Source organism: Sciurus vulgaris (assembly GCF_902686455.1).
Source record: "Sciurus vulgaris genome assembly, chromosome: 2".
NCBI lineage: Eukaryota > Metazoa > Chordata > Mammalia > Rodentia > Sciuridae > Sciurus > Sciurus vulgaris.
The window spans coordinates 21722945-21739567 of NC_136462.1; positions in this window are offsets into that span (position 1 = coordinate 21722945).

Sequence of the window (16623 nt, forward strand, 5' to 3'; positions counted from 1 at the left end):
AGGAATATGTCCTTCTCTTGGAGAAGAGAATGGAGAAATATTCATTGGATATAAATAAAATACAGGCTAAAAAATATAAATCAGATACCTTTAAATAATTTATTTTATTAAAATATGAACCAAATGCTTGGCAAAGGATCAGAGTGTTCTGGGTGTAGTGCAAGGCTTAACATCAGTAGAATATTCAGGAAATAATGTGATGAATATTAAATTAGAGATTAATTGAAGACGTAGAGCTGACTTGGACAATTGAGCAGATTGTGGCTGCAAAATAGTACCCAAATGAGGAGAAGATGTCTGCAGGAGGTGCTAGGATATGTCCCCTCTCCAAGAGATCCTTTTCTCTAATTCAGGATAGTGTCAAATGAGCAAGTAATGGCCCTGAGATCCAAAACGAAATCGATGTTTGAATTTTTATTCAGAACCTGTACTTTTAAGAGGACCTAAAGCAGTGTTTGAGTATTAAAAAGGTTAACAAAAACTTAAAGAAGGCATCACATAACTCCATATGCCCTGGATCTAGAGTACAATAAGACATTCCAGAATCATAAGGTCTACATTCTGCAGTGGAAGAGGCATTCACTTCGAGAAAGCAGAATTTCCTTCCATCTTTGTTATGTTGGCCATAGTCCGAAAGCTATGGAACAGTATAAATAAGTTGCCAGTATACTTACTGCATGGATTTAATTGCATAAAATTTTACTTTAGCCAAATGGGTTTTCTGAATCATAATTTAGTTTGGACTTCCTATCTTGAAAACCTAGCTATCATTTTCTAGAAATTCTTAACAACTCGTCTGAGAGGCAAATTGTAAATAGAAGCCCTGCGCCCAGATGCTCAGGTATTTAGGTAAATTGCTCCTTTTATGGAGCAATCCAAGTTGTTGAAAGGTAAAAGGCAATATTGTATTTAGACTGGCATAATTTCAATATTGAGGATGGCTCTCTTAGCTAGCTTGTATATAATACTCGTGAATGAGAGATGAGCACAATCAATCTTACCCCAGTTTATTGTGGGATATAGACAATATGCAAATATGGGAGAAGAAAGAAAATACTTTGCCTTTTGTATTTCCCTCCTTGTTACTGCTAAACATCAGTCCATACAAGGTATACTATTTTACTCCTGAAATTTAGAGTTAACAGGCTAGTAATGCGGAAGTCTTTGTAAATGACTATAGCCACAGAGGCAGTTAGGTAGGCTGCATAAATATCACCTTCCTGCCTGACTGTCTTGGTGGTGGCTACATAATGTTCCTGAAGCACAGATAATGTGGAACAGTGTGGGGTTTCATCAAATTGATTTTCAATGGGTGCCAATTAACTGAAATGAATGCAATTTTTAGCTTAAAATAGTTTGTTTCTTGCATATTAAGACAACTGACCTGATTCAATTGTTATTTTTCTCCTTTGTGAGAGCAACCCAGTATAAATAGACTAATCATTTCAATCTGCACAGTTCTGTTGTTGTCAGTACAACCTACATTTTACCAGTAACGATTTCTAGGTTGTCAGAAATTGTTAATGGAATACATAGAAACTTGGACTACTTTAATAAGTTCCTTGTTTAATGCATAATATAATCCCCAAGTATTATTATCTTTATAAATTCACATTTAGTTAAAAAATGGTCGTATACATTTTTTAAACTCTCACTATAGGTTTAGAAACATAGTTTCCTTCTACTGAGCTACTACTCTACTTTCAGAACTTCTTACATAAAAACTCACAAGTTATTCTTACATAATAACTTACCTAATAACTACAAAAATAGTTACTTTTATTTTTCTACTTTTGATATTTGTATCTAATCTTTCCATAATTACAGGCAGAAATAAACTTTCCATCCTTTACAACTAAAAGGTTCATTTTTTTTTTTCATAAAACCAGTCACTTCAACTTTGCGACTTTTTTCACAACAAAACTGGCAATAATCTGTTATACCACAAGATATTTCCTTAAAAACCAATCAATGAGGTGGCAAAGAAAATATTAAGTATTGCAACACTGTCCCATTTTCCCTTCTTTTGTCCCAACTCGCTGTTTTGGCTACGAAACTGTCAGTCACAGCATGTAGTCTGCTAAAAATGAGTTCAGTTCAGCATCTTGTCAGATGTAGCCCATGTTTTGTGTTCTCTGATTTTCTAAAGAGAACAAACAAACCCGGAGCGTAGGAAGGTACTTAGATGGCTTCTAGGGAAGCTGTCATTTCCACCGGAGCTTTGTTCTTTACAGCAGAGACAGGCTGATACTAAAAACTGATTGAAGAAAAGAGAAGAATAAAATAGCATTACAGCAGGATGATGAATGTCAAGTAGAGTTAGATACTGGACCACGAAGCAAATTTGGTTATGGATGCTGATGTAGAAAGAAAACATGATATTTAAATATTTTAATGAATCCTCAGAGCTAAGAAGACAACAGTGGAAATTGGACGATGTATACAAATATTTCATTGCTGAGAATTATATGTCATCATGTTATCACTCTGGATATAAAATTTCCAAATATGTGTCTAAAATATTCTCTGTATTTTTTGCTTTGAGAAAATGGAGACACAGCTAAGAGATGTGTGTGAGTCTCTCATTCGCTAAGTGAAGGGGAAAATATTCTAAAATGCTGAACGGTTTATAGGAATCTACTTCCTACAAAATGCTGAACTGCTACCTGTGAAGCTGTTTTTGTACACCATTACTTTTTTCTGCTTATAAGTACTACCTGTCCACACTCTTGGATGGAGCTCTCTGAACCCCTCCTGATACTAAGTGATTCCCAATGTTGGATCCTTATTTGTTCAAATAAACTCTGCTAACTTAAATAAAACAATGCTTGCATACACATATGCAAATATATGTACAAGAAAACTCAGAGCAACATTGCTAGTGAAATAAAAAAGTGTGTGTATGTATGTGTGTGTGTATGTGTTTGTGTGTCTGTTTAAGTGTATGTTAGACAGAGAGAGATGAATTGCACAATATCCATAAATGGAAAACTATGCAGCCATTAAAATAATTGAATTAGATCTGATTTAGAAAAAATATCTTATGCATATTGTTAAACAAAATAGGAAGCTATAGAACAATATTAATGAGACCCCAACTTCTTTAAAGACAGAAACAAAATCATATTTGAACATATAATACATATTTATACACCCAGAAAAATTCTCAAAAGTTAATAAAAATAAAATTACTGACAGTAGAGAAGGCCAGAGTACTTACAGCTTTTACTGTATAAACTTAAATATTGTTTAAAATTGTGAGACAAGGGTTTTTCTTGACTTAACTAAAACAAAAAGATAAAAATGCTCACAGTGTTTTCAAAATAATTGCATTTTAATTGCTGTAGGAGTGTGGTGGAGGGTGTCTGACTCATAGTATTTCCTTGCACTTACATTTCAGTACCTCTGGCCCTTCTTAAAAGGTAATAAATATAGGTAGGTGATGGCTATTGAGTGACTTATTTATTCTTTACTATTCACTTTGAAGTCAAGAAATATAGGTGCTCCTTCTCCACATGCCTCCTCTCTGTTTTCCACGTGGTCTGTTATTAAAACATCTTGGACTCACATAATAAAACCCCAATAGTTGTCTCCTGACTTTTAACTCCATGATTAAAAGGAGAACAAAATTATAGTAAAGAGGGCTATCCAAGGTATGTGCATGTGGAATTTCAGCTCAGATGTTGTGCAGGGATTTCTAGAAAAGTGTGGCTATAAACCAGATGCAAGCAGCAAATGTTAAGTGAATTGGCTTAATCCAAAGAGATATGGGAAAGGCATTTATTTAATTTTCACTGAAGAACATTGTAATAGTGACCATGAGGGTTCAGAGCATACCTGTAGAAAATTGGTTTCTGGACACCTTCAGAAACTCATAAATATTTGATCCTCCCCATAAAAAATGTTCTAAATAACAAATAGCACAGACATCTCCAATGCACAGGGGAGTAGGACCCTAACAGATGCTAGCTGCCATGTGAAAGAGGAAAGTTTAGTCAAAGTTTGACCTCATTCAAAAGCACGTTGTGCTAAAGGGAATCTGAGGCAGGGTTACCGAACTTTTAAACACACATTGCTTTGACTTATGCATCACAGAAGCTATGGCCTTTGTAATAAATGCACGTGGAGTTTAGAAAAAAAAAAAAAGTCCACATGGCATTTTCAAATGTGTTTCACAACTTTTCTCATGTGGTTGGCAGGTTCTGGGCAGGAATAGCTTAACTACCCATGTGTTTGGCATACCATTACATATCATAGTTACGTGATTACAGGAAACAAATGAGTATTTCCTGTACTATTTTCAGACTGAATGCATTTCACTCATTAGATACAGAAAAACATTAAAACGCACACAGTGATTGCGTAGATCCAGCAAATCGTTCAAATCGTGTCTCAGGCGCACACTGAAGCCTCCAAAGTAGGTATGTGCCTATTGCCTTCTCTCTTCATTACTGGCCCCGTAATTTGAATCTCATTATTATTAATGTTATTGATTAAAATGTTGGAATAGCCACCTGTCTCAGTTCTCTACTTCCAGTCACTTCTTGGTTCAATAGTTCTACATCTACCACTACCAGATTCATCTTATTTCTAGTTTCCATAGAGCTCTGAAGTACTCCATGCACCCCTCTTGCCTGCGGAACTGAGAATAGACCTCTGCAGCCTGTTGTCCGTAACTTTTCACCTCAAGAACTCAGCTGCCCATTCTCACCTCATCTCCTTTTTTATTCCTTCTTGCAACTTCTATTCTGCTTCCTATTTCTCAAAACACACTACGCTTTCATCTTTCTTATCTTGATTTTAGATCTTCCAGTGGAAAAACAGTTTGCCTTTCTCCATCTTTGGGTTTTGAAGTTCAACCAGTTTTAATTTGCACTCTGTTGGCACAAAGCCCAGAGAATTTCTGAGTGGAGAAAGATACTGAATGGAGTTTGAACTTCAATCTTCATAGGTCTGTGCAGTTGGAGAACACCTGCCACATAGTAGTTGACAAATAAATGACAACCTCCTACTTTTTCCATCAATAATCATTGAATGACATGTTCTATCTCTATATTTTATTTTTTCATCTTACACACTTTGTTTTTTCCCATAATCCCACGTGTTCCCCAATAATTTTTTTTTTTTTTTAATGAATAAGGAAATAGAAGCAGCTTCTGTTTGTTTGGTGTGCCTGTTTTAGTTCAACTTTGATATAGCCTGAATCTGGAAGCAGATCATTCTGCTTTCAATTTATCAGTTCCTTGACACTTAGGAATCCTACGTAAAATCTGTGCTTTCAATTTCCTTAAACATAAATGAGAGAGTATCAGACTTAGCTTTCAGGGCTTAGTTAACTCAAGAGAGTAATATACCTTAAATGCCTGGCACAGTGTAGGAGGTCAAAGCATATGAGTTAAAAATAATTAGGCAGCAGAAAATAATATCCATGTTTCTCATTACATCATTACTCTGGATTTACATGTAATTTGCCAACAATGCTGACCTATAAAGGACAAAATGAATGTAACTTAATAGAAATATACCTGAACTTGTGCCTGAGATGTTTTATCTTTTAGAGAAACTTTTGGCACCATTGCCAACATTTGTCCAAGCAAATCACTTAATTCCTCTTCCTTAATTTCCTCATATATTGAGAAGGTTATGTCAATTTGTCTCTAAGAACTCATATAATGCTAAGATTTTACAGTCATGCATTAAATGTGCACTCTGCCTAACTTCAGAAAGAACTTGAAAAAGAAAATGTTAAAGAGATAGTATAATCAAAACAATGGAAAACAAAGAAACCATGTCAATAGAGGTTCCTAAAATATACTTACCCAGTTGTTGCTTTATACACAGGGGCACCTTTCATTCCTTGATTCAAAGCTTACGATCACCTACAATTTGTCTGAAAGCCTGAGGGTGCTGAGGTTGAAATAAATTAACACAGTTCCCTACTTGAAGAATAAAGTAGAAGTTATTGGAAGGAGTGAGTTCTTGAGGCGAAAAGTTTCAACAATAGGGTAGTTGAGTGCGAAAAACCTTCAAACCAATCATTATTTATAACATGATCACTGCAATGAATGAATGGTGGAAATATTGAGATGCCTCACTGTGGAAGAATGTTCAGGAAACATTTTTTGAAAAAGGTATTGTAAGAGATAAACCTAAAAAGATGAAATGTTAAAGAGATACCGTGCAGAGGATACAAAATTTCAAATAGAATGAAAAAGTTTAAGAGATCTATGGTACAGCAAGGAGACTACAGTAAAACCTGCATTGTATCTTAAAAACCATTAGGAGAGTAGATTTTATGAGTTCTTACAGCAAAAGAAGCATGTGGATAATGTATGTGAAGTAGTTCAACTGAGTCATTCCACAATGCACATATACTTCAAAACATCATGTTCACAATAAGAATGTACAAAAAATACAGAACTCTAATGTTTAATTTAGAAAAATAAATTTGCAAAAAAGAAAAAAACCTACCTAGAAACACAGCTACTCTGCGGTACACATTTACAAGCAGCAGGAACAGGAAAGGACAACAGCAAACAGGTACGAATTAGTTGGGTAAAGGCAGAGGAACATCAACAAATTTATGTTAGCAATGAGATAGCAAAATGTACTCTGTGAGGTTTATAGAGTTCGTCTCTGGCATGGAAGTAAAGGTTTCACTCTCCATATTTTTCCTCAACTCTCTATACTTTCTTGTTTTAAATACCATCCATCTCAGAAGATTCATGGTTACTTCTATTTATATCTGTCAAAATATGCTAAGTACTGTTAAATAAATAACCTGATATTGTAATGATCTCCAACAGCATTAGTCTATTTCCCTAATAGTACCTGCCTAACAGGTGTTATAGCTGTGGTCACACCACTGTGGGGTCAGTGAGAGTGGTGTGAAGTGGGACGGGCAGAGGACAAGGCAGTGAGTATTGTTCAGTGTCATTGTCTACACTCTGAGGCTCAGACCTACACCATGGGGAATATTCCTGGTTGCTGTGAAGACAAAGAGACTGTAACCAAAAAGAAATTGACTCTCAAGGCACTTTCCTCCTTCTTGCACTGCACTGACCAAAACCAGTCATGGGCCACTTCAGCTCTCAATGGCAAGCAGAAGCATGATCTGATCCTCCCCAGTGATTATGTATAATAATTGACTTGTATTTGAATGACAGATTTTATTTCTATTTTCAATGTTATTTTTTAGCCTCCATCTTACTTTTCCTATTTCAATACCATACCATTGCCACAACCATTCATAATAATAGAACCATAAGGCCAACTGACATTTCACCACTATATAGTTAATAATTTCAGGATAATTTCAAATTCCTTTATCATTCCCTATGCGATCTTTCTCAAAAGCCTTATTCATTTTGTCTTTAAAATTTTTCCCATCTTCTAACCTTTATTTTTATTTCCCCCATTTTCTTGGTTCTATCTTCTTATCTGTTCTGGTAGTCTCTACTTAGTAGTACAGAATGCAATCAGTTGAAGTAAGTTTTCACTGTGTTGTTTCCATTACTTACTGCATCACCTAAAACTATGATTCAAATTGTTAACCTGTAATTTAAAACTGCTAATGGAATAACAACCCCAATCTATCTTCATTACTTTCAGATATTCATATTTTATTTCATCCCAATTATAGAATTCTTGACCCTCTGAACATAAAACTCAATCCATATCTTTCACATTCTAATTTCTCTTTTATGTAGTTTATATATATTTTTGTCCTTTAGGGAGAACTTTGCACATAGTAGTTTCTCAATTCCTGTTAAGGTGAAGGAAAAAACTGTATGATTTTCATGTATGAATTATCAACTGTCTGGCATTTTGCAAATACTTTGAAATCATTATCTCATATATTCTTTATTCCAATATTATGGGATGACTATAATTATCCTTATTTCATGCATAATGAAAACTCTGGCTCAAAACATGACAAAAGTTTAAGAACCAAGGTCAAGACCCAAACTTTGTTGATTGAAAGCCAGCCTTAGTCTATTTTTCCTTCTTGACATTTGGAATTGTGTGAGAAGTAAAGTCATATAATGATTATAAATATTTGATAAATTTGAACAGATTTTCTTTTTAATTTGGGAACTTTCTAGGTATAGAGAAAAAGGATTCTATTAGTGTGTGGAAATTGCTCTTCAATAAAACTATTTTTAGGAAGAAATAGGAAGGTGGTCCTTGAACTCCTTGCCTTAAATTAGATCATGTCCTGGGTGTTCATAAGCCTCCAAATTCAGTACTTCAGAATTTAGGTCACAACATTTAGTATCAAACCTGGTTGACACTGTCACAATCACTTTCTGAAAGATTTTATATATATATATATATATATATATATAATATACACAAACTATGTAAGAAAGAGTTTCACCATCCTCCATATCTCAGTGACAATATGTAAATTTCCACTGCAAAAAGCCGGTGTCATTTTGTAATCTGCTTCTAACTTTCTATATTTGCAAATATTTACATTACCTAAAGATTATTTGAACTAAATAAAACAAAACAAAAAAGAAAATATTAAGTGAAAATTCCTCATACTACCTAATAAGGAAACAATAAAAAGAACTAGATTATGTTGAGATAGATTTTCATGTTTCAATAAGAAATTAAATGGTTCTCTGTCTCTTTTAGCTCTACTTTGTCTCTCCATCTGTTTCTTTTTAAAACAATGCTCTGTGTATAATAGCTGCATTGGAAAATATTCAAAAATAATTAAAATTGAGCAGTGTTTCACTATTTTCCATATCTCAGTGACTCTCTGAATTTTCCTTGCGAATAGCCAGGGCCATCTAAGCTACTAAGGGAATATCTTCCTGATTGGATTATTCTAGAAAAGACTAGAGTGATACATACAAAAAGTTACATGTGATCATACTAATCAGAGATACAAAAAAGTCAAAAACATTAAGAAAGCTCTTTTTCTAGAATGTATATGACTGGTTAATTCATAAATAAAAGACTTCCTGATTTTACTGGACTGTCTACATCAAGGATGTTGAACATTTGTACTTTGTTTTATGTATTACACAAATACAAGCCTACACAGTTGCATTTCTTTGTAAAAATCCAAGTAATTTTATAACTGGTCATCAGAAACCAACATTCCCAAATATCTAGACCTCTATTCAAAGTCAATATAAAAATATTATTATGTCTTTCTATTTGAGTATCACAGTCATAAGTCACAGCTTGAATTGTGATTAAGCTTTAGAATCTGCCTTAGAAAAACTAATTCATGAGCTTTGATGGAAGAAAATCAATGCTTACTATATAACTGAAATTTACAAAGGGTCAGTCCTCATTAATGTAATCTGCTATAACAGCTAAACAGAATAAAAGATATTTTAATTGAGATTCTCTATTAATAAAATAGCCTGTGCACTACAGCCCCTAATTGGCTCATTCTTCTTTATGTATTTACTGTCAAAATGTCCTAAAGCAGAAAGAACAGGAGGTAAAAGGAATTATTTTAACAATAGTTGAAAGAAACTAAAGGAAAAACATCAGACCCATTTAAAGAGTGAACTATTAGTATAAAGTCAGGTCTTATTCAGTTTTATGACTGCAATATCTCTTCTTAATGTTCTACTGGCCCTTAGCAATGGTTAGAGTACTGCTCTCTTATTTTAAAGCCTACCCATACCACAGCACTACATATTTTCTTAACTCCCTATCTCTATTGCTAATGAGCACACCAGAGAAAGGTTACTTTCCTTGACTTTGAATTTGGAAGAAGTGTCTTAGTAGAGACCAAAGGGAGCTTGGCTTTTTGATTTTGGATTACTTGAAATAAGTTCTATTTTATACATTAACGAAAATGGGAATGAAAACATTAGGTTGTCTGAAACAAAATGTCCAGTGATGTAATTTTCCTAAGTGAATTCGAAGGAATCTAAATAACATACTTTACCTCAGCAGTACTCCAAGATCCTAGAATAATTCTCTTAAATATGTACTGAGTCCATCCAATTTTGTATATGCGAGAGAGTGAGAGAGAAAGGGAATTCTACAATTTAGAGGTGAGATTTGGATACCAAATACTCCTTTGATTCTGTTCAAGAACCCAAATACACTGTAAAAATCACCTTGAAGATGTCATATTTACCTTTTCCTTTTTAGCTACCTGTGGGAAATCCTAAACATTCAGAAAAGGCTGGATGAAACAACTTGTCAATAAACATAATGGAACCATTTTAACATTTGTCTCTTTGGCAAAAAGAATCTGGAATAGAAAATTTACTGAAAATTGTAATGTACTTTCCAGTAGGTATTTCCCAGGAATTTCATCATCCTTATATATATTTTTTTTAATAAAGAAAGACCTGGAGTGGGAGAGAGGTATGCAGACAGACATATAGGAAGAGAAAAGAGACAAAGAGAAACCCTGGAGAGGCAAAGAAATGTGAATAAAATATGAGGTGCTCCACATCTGTGTAAATATAAGAGAGTTCTATGAAGTCAAAATGCTCCCCAGCCTTGACCCAAAGTAAAAGAAAATTACCTTAGCAACTATCATCCAGGGTATAGGGAATCCTTTTATAAATAGGTCCTTTGTGAATTGTATTACTCACCATGTATGAAACCTTTCAGTTGGAAAGGTAAATTTCAAGGTGTTGAAGCAACTTCAGCATGGATGGTGTTGCTTTTGGAGAAAAGCTGTCAGTTCCTCCATGGGTGCCGTCAAGTTCAAATTGTTGATATGAATAAGAGACCATGGGGGCGCTTACAGGAAGGAGGGTGAGGGTGAAGGTTTGACGAAGTAACTTGGGGTTAAATTGACGGGAGCTCTATTTTTTTCTTTTTAATTAGAAATTCCATCTAGTAGTTTGTAGCCACAGGGATTCTGAGGTCAAACATAGAGAGATGTGTTCATGAATGGCTGGAATCTGTAGTCTGACACAGAGCTACACTAACTAGTTTTTTTGTTGTTGTTGTTTTTTTTTTTTTTTTTTTTTTTTTTTAAGTTTGACTTAAAATTAGTGTCATTGTGCTTTAAAAGTTGACATCTGAGCATTTCTCACCCTCAAAGATTTCCTTCTGCTTTGCCCTCCTACTTTGCTAGTTAAAGAGTGGTTAACACATAACTGAAAAGCCAACTGTGTTAGAAACCCGGAGGACTCTACTTGTTAATGGGGGCCGAGGTGTTGGGCCGGCGTGGAATGTGCCTGTCAGACATGCTCACACTCCCTAACTGGAGCCAGTGGAACCATCTCATTTCATAACTTTCACACCACTCTGCGCTTTTCCTCGGGTTCTATTAATTCAAAGCCTGTGATCTTTGGAAATGGTTTTGTTTTCCCATGGTCTTAGTGGGGCTTCCTAGAGAGCAGTGGCTGGCCACAGCTGGCTTTCCCAGCCTCACTTGCTGTGGGACAACAAACCTCTTGTAATGATGCCAGCTCAAGGGCAGGATTAGGATATTTGTCCAGGAGACCTGGACTTTCTCAGTCTCACACCTTCTGATTTTGAAAAAGAACAAATTTGCTATTCAGTCTTAATGAAGATTAGATAGACATTTTAATTGTCCTGTTGACCTAAGGTCCAGACCCTTGAGATGTAGTAATAGCACACAATGATTCCCCTACAGAAAGCTAGTTTTATCTTTCATCCCTCATCACTTCAAATTGGCCAGGATAACTTTTCACCTTTAAAATTGTGTATTTGCAACCGGAACACAGAAGATCACAATTTGTCAACCAAATGCTCAACCTGGAAATTCTGTCAAGCAATCATCACATCAATGTTTTCTAAACAGCAGAACCTATAGGTTGGAACGAATTATTACCCCTAACTGCTTTCTTCACGCCATAGCTCTTGCGTTCTGCACACCTGCAGAGTTAGTACCAACACGCTGATGCTGCCCGTTTGTGGTTTGCTGCCTTCTGATTAGTCTGGTCCATTTGGGTCACCTCTGGGTTGAGCATCTCACAGGAAAGCAGTGAGCAGTGTGGAGTACTTCCTGAATTTCTTTCCAGAAAACATCCTGCCCTCCTATGTCTCTGGTGCTAAAATGGGAAGAAAATCCCAGAAATTTCTGAGATGGCTTCCAGGCTTTTCCCATTGTTGGGATGCACAACACAAGGGCTTTTTTCCATCCCTAATAATTTCCTTAGCTAGCAATTCTTTTACCGCTTTTTTATTTCTTCCTTTTCAAGTCAAATCTTCCTACTCTACTTACATTTTAGTTATAAAGTCTGCCTTTAAACCATTTTGTTCCTCTTTCATTTCTGTATTGGTAATCAAAAGTATCCACAACTCCTTCTAGTAAGAAAACACCAAAGACTGCTAGGTTATAAAGTAAAGAGGCTTGCTTTGGCTGATCGTTTTAGGCCAAGTTTTAGTGGACACATTTGTGATGGCTGTCTGGTGACAAGAGTCCTAGGCAAGGGACAGGGAGTGTGCCAGAGGCCTAGCACCTTGACTTTCAGAGTAGACTCAGTCTTGAAATAACTCATTAGCCAATTAATCTATTAGTCATATGGGCAAATCATTCATGTGGGCAAAGCCCTAATCACTTCTTAAAGGTCCCACCTCTCCATATCTCATTAATTTTAACATTAATTTCAGAGAGAACAAAACATGTGCAAATCATAGCTATTCTTTATGATATTTATAAATTTCCCTTTAATTAATAGTTTAGTGAACACTGTTATCATAACGATGTTAGATTTTTGTCAAATACTTTTTCTGAAATTGCTGGAATTCTAAGATTTTTTCCCTTTATTTTCTTAATAACTTTGCTTGAATCTTTAGATGTTATATTAGTCTTGCAATCTCTGTGGTCAGTGCTATCTTTATTAGTATAGTATATTTGTCCCTATTATAGATTACAGAATTTCATTTAATAAAATTTTGTGCTCTTCTTGATGTCCACACTTATGAATGTTTTTGGACTATAATGTTCCATCATATATATATGTGTGCGTGTGTGTGTGTGTGTGTGTGTGTGTTTGTTTCATAAAAAGATGTTGTTAGGGGCTAGAGGTTGTGGCTCAGTGGTAAAGCACTTGCCTTGTACGTGTGAGGCACTGGGTTCGAGTCTCAGTACCACATAAAAATAAATAAAAAGATGTTGTTAGTGCTATTTTCTGAAATAGTTTTAGAAAGATTTATACTGTTCTTGTGTAAGATTTATACTATTCAAATATATCATATTTGTCAAAAGTGAACAAATACTAGAATTAGATAATTCTAGAGTTAATTTTATGAACAATATTGTAATTTAATTTTTTACATTTCATAGTGGTATTCAAGTTTATGCTTATTCTTGGAACTGTTTTGCTAAAATTTCTCTTTTATAGGGTTTGCTCTAGGTCATCAAATATTTTATCACAAATTTTTAACATATCCTTATTACCATTAATGTTTACAGAATTTTTATTGGTGCATCAATTTAGTTGATACTAGTAATTTGTTTCTTCTTTCCTTAATTCTGATCAATTTTTTCAGAGGTTTATAACTATTCATTACTATTTTTTGTATTATATTTCATAGAGATCTTCTCTTATCTATATTATCTCCTTCCCTTTACTGTGGATTTAATTTGTTCTTTTTCTGTTTCTTAAAGTGTAATCTAAGATTATTGATTTCAGGTCTTTCTTTTTTATACATCAGTTATAATTTTTTGAACTGCTTTACCTGTACCCTTGTAACTTTTATCTGCCAAATTTTTTTATCCTGTTTACTAGTGATTCTTTTTGACCCTGTGAAATTTTAAAAATGTGCTAGTTATTTTCCAAACATTTAGCTTTTAAAAGTATCTTTTTGTTATTAATTACTAATTAAATTAATTAGAATTAAATTTTTAATCGTTGGGTAAAAACATTTTTCTATGATTTTAATCTTTTTAAACTTATTAAGAATTTGTTAGGGAACACTTATCGTTAATCTTTAAAATCTCACACACACTTGAAGAACATGAACACTGCCATTTTAAACTGTGGGTTTTGTAAGCACAAAACAATGGGGAAAATGGCCATCAGTTACAGAAGAGATTTTGGTTTTATAGGGTACGGCTATCATGAGGTAATCATTGGGAGCTGTGTACCTGCAGTCTTGAGAGTCAGGATTTAGTTGAACAAGTTGAAGCTTTAATTTAGGAAGTTAGTTGTAAAAAGGTTGAAACTCAGTATTGTCTGGGGAGATAAGATCCAGATCCCAGGATGAATACTCAAATCTTGCCCATTTGCTGTGCTTCCATTCAGGACTAATTAGCCATGGGGGAAGGTCATGGTTTAGGGCCCAGCATTCAGTATTTGCCCCTTTCCCTCAGGGCCCATTGTTCCTTGGCTAGTTTTCCCTCCCTTCTCCCCAGCTGCACCTCTCTCCATTTTTCTTTGGGGGCTATGTTGCAGGGATATTATTTTCCATAATCCTTCACGTTTTATTTAAGACATGGTGGAAGGACACAAATCAAATACTGTTCAGATCTTCCAAGTCTCAGCTTTTGTTTAGTTGTTCTATCAGTTACTGCGAGAAGGATGTTAAAATATTCGACTATGATTGTGGAATTAACTATTTCTCCCTTTGATTTTCCCAATGTTTACTTCCTGCATTTGAAGCTCTGTGATTATTAGAGCTTCCGGGCTGACATATTTTTGTCATCATTATGAAATTGTCCTCTATATTGAACTACAAAATTGTTTTGGAGTTTATTTATCTGATAATGATAAGCACCTCTGAACTTCTTATGATTTATTTTCACATAGTTTAGCTCTTTCTATTGAATTTAAAATTATTTTGTGTCTTATAATATTTAAAGTGCTATTCTTATAAACAGCATAAATTCATGTCTAGTCTGGGTTTCTAATCTATTGTGATAATCTCTACATTTTAATTGGTATTTTACTTTCAATTAACATGTAATATAATTGATTGGATTCAGCTCTGATCTTCATTATTTTTCTATCTATCCTCCAATTCTTATTTCTCTGGTATTTCCCCCCCCCCTTTTTTTTTTGTATTTGACATTTAATAATGTCCTTTAAATTTAAAAAAAATTAAGTTTTAACTTAGTTTATTTTATCATATTTTTATAGTTTTTACTTGGGAATAAACTGGAAATAGTATCCTTTCATTTACACTATAGAAAACCTGTAACTGTAGATTGATATCTCTCATTATTTATGTTGTCCTTGTTATATGTACTTCTAATGAGGAGGCAATTCGTAATCAAATCATTGAGCTCATTTGTGGAGTTTATGCAATGTGTCATTTATTATTGATTTTGAGATTTGCTAATTTTCTTTCTTTTTCTGTTTTGACTTTAAACAATTTAACTGAAAAGTACTAAGGCAATCGTTTTTTGCTTTTTTCTGCTCAGTGTTTTTTGAGGATATTCTATGTGGAAATTTCCAAAGTTAAGCATATTTGGAGAACTCTTAGGTATTAATTCATTTTTATTCTAATCTATATTCTATTATCATTCCTTTTGGGATTCTAATGCTATGCATGTTAGACCAACTGACATCGTCTTAAAATCACTGAGACATCTTACTTGTTAATAATTTTGTTTTTCTGTGTTTTTCTCATTGGATAATTTCCCTTGATTTATCTTTTAGTTTCCCATTTCAACCATCATTTCATCTTGACTGTTAATAAGTTTATCCAGTAATAAGTATCAGGTATGTATGCATAATTCTAGAATTTTCACTCAGATCTTGTGTATTCTATTATCTGTTTATATTTCTCTGTTGAAATGCTCTATATTTTCATTGATATGAGCACATTTTACTTTACTTCACTGAAGGTCCCTATAACAGCTACTTAAAAACTTCTGTCTGCGGGGCGTGGTGGTGCATGCCTGTAATATTACCCAGCAGCCGGGAGGCTGAGGCAGGAAGATCAAGAGTTCAAAGCCACCCTCAGCAGATTAGTGAGGTACTAAGCACTCAGTGAGACCCTGTTCTAATTAAAATACAAAGTAGGACTAGGGATATGTCTCAGTGGTTGAGTGCCCCTGAGTTGAATCCCTGGTACCACCCCAAAAACAAAATAAAAAATAAAAACCTTCTGTCTGCTAGTTTCAACCTCTGGGTCATTTCGGTGTCAATTCTCCTGAAGGTGTGTTCCACTCTTATATTGAGGAATATTTTAATACACCGTCAGCATTATGAATGGCTAAGTTGGGCAGATTCTGTTATTTTCTCTGATTTGAGTGATTTTCCTGCTTTAGCAAGGAAATAGATTAGAAATGTGAGCTGTTTCTTGGATAGTGGCTCATCTCAAGCCACTCTTTCATCTTCCACTGGCTGCTTTGTATCTGCACCACATATGCCTAACTTGGGGTAGGTGATAGAATGTGTGATCACTGCTCCCTTCCAGGAACTCCTCCTGTCTATCCCATAACCAGAGTTTCTTGGCTTCATTCTTCTGATTTCCTTCGTCAAAACACTGCAATTACTCTACAGACAGCAGAGCACCCTCTTCTACTATGCTGATTGTTCCCCAGTTGTAATCACAGGACTGGGAATTCTCTGATTCTATGATTCTCCTCCTTCCAGTGTATGTGAATTCGTTACCAGTCTGATGTTAGCTGATCACTATCTAGTGTACCAGTTTTGGGTATTATATCCAGATTTTAAAATTATTTTCTTTGAGCAGGGAAGGAAT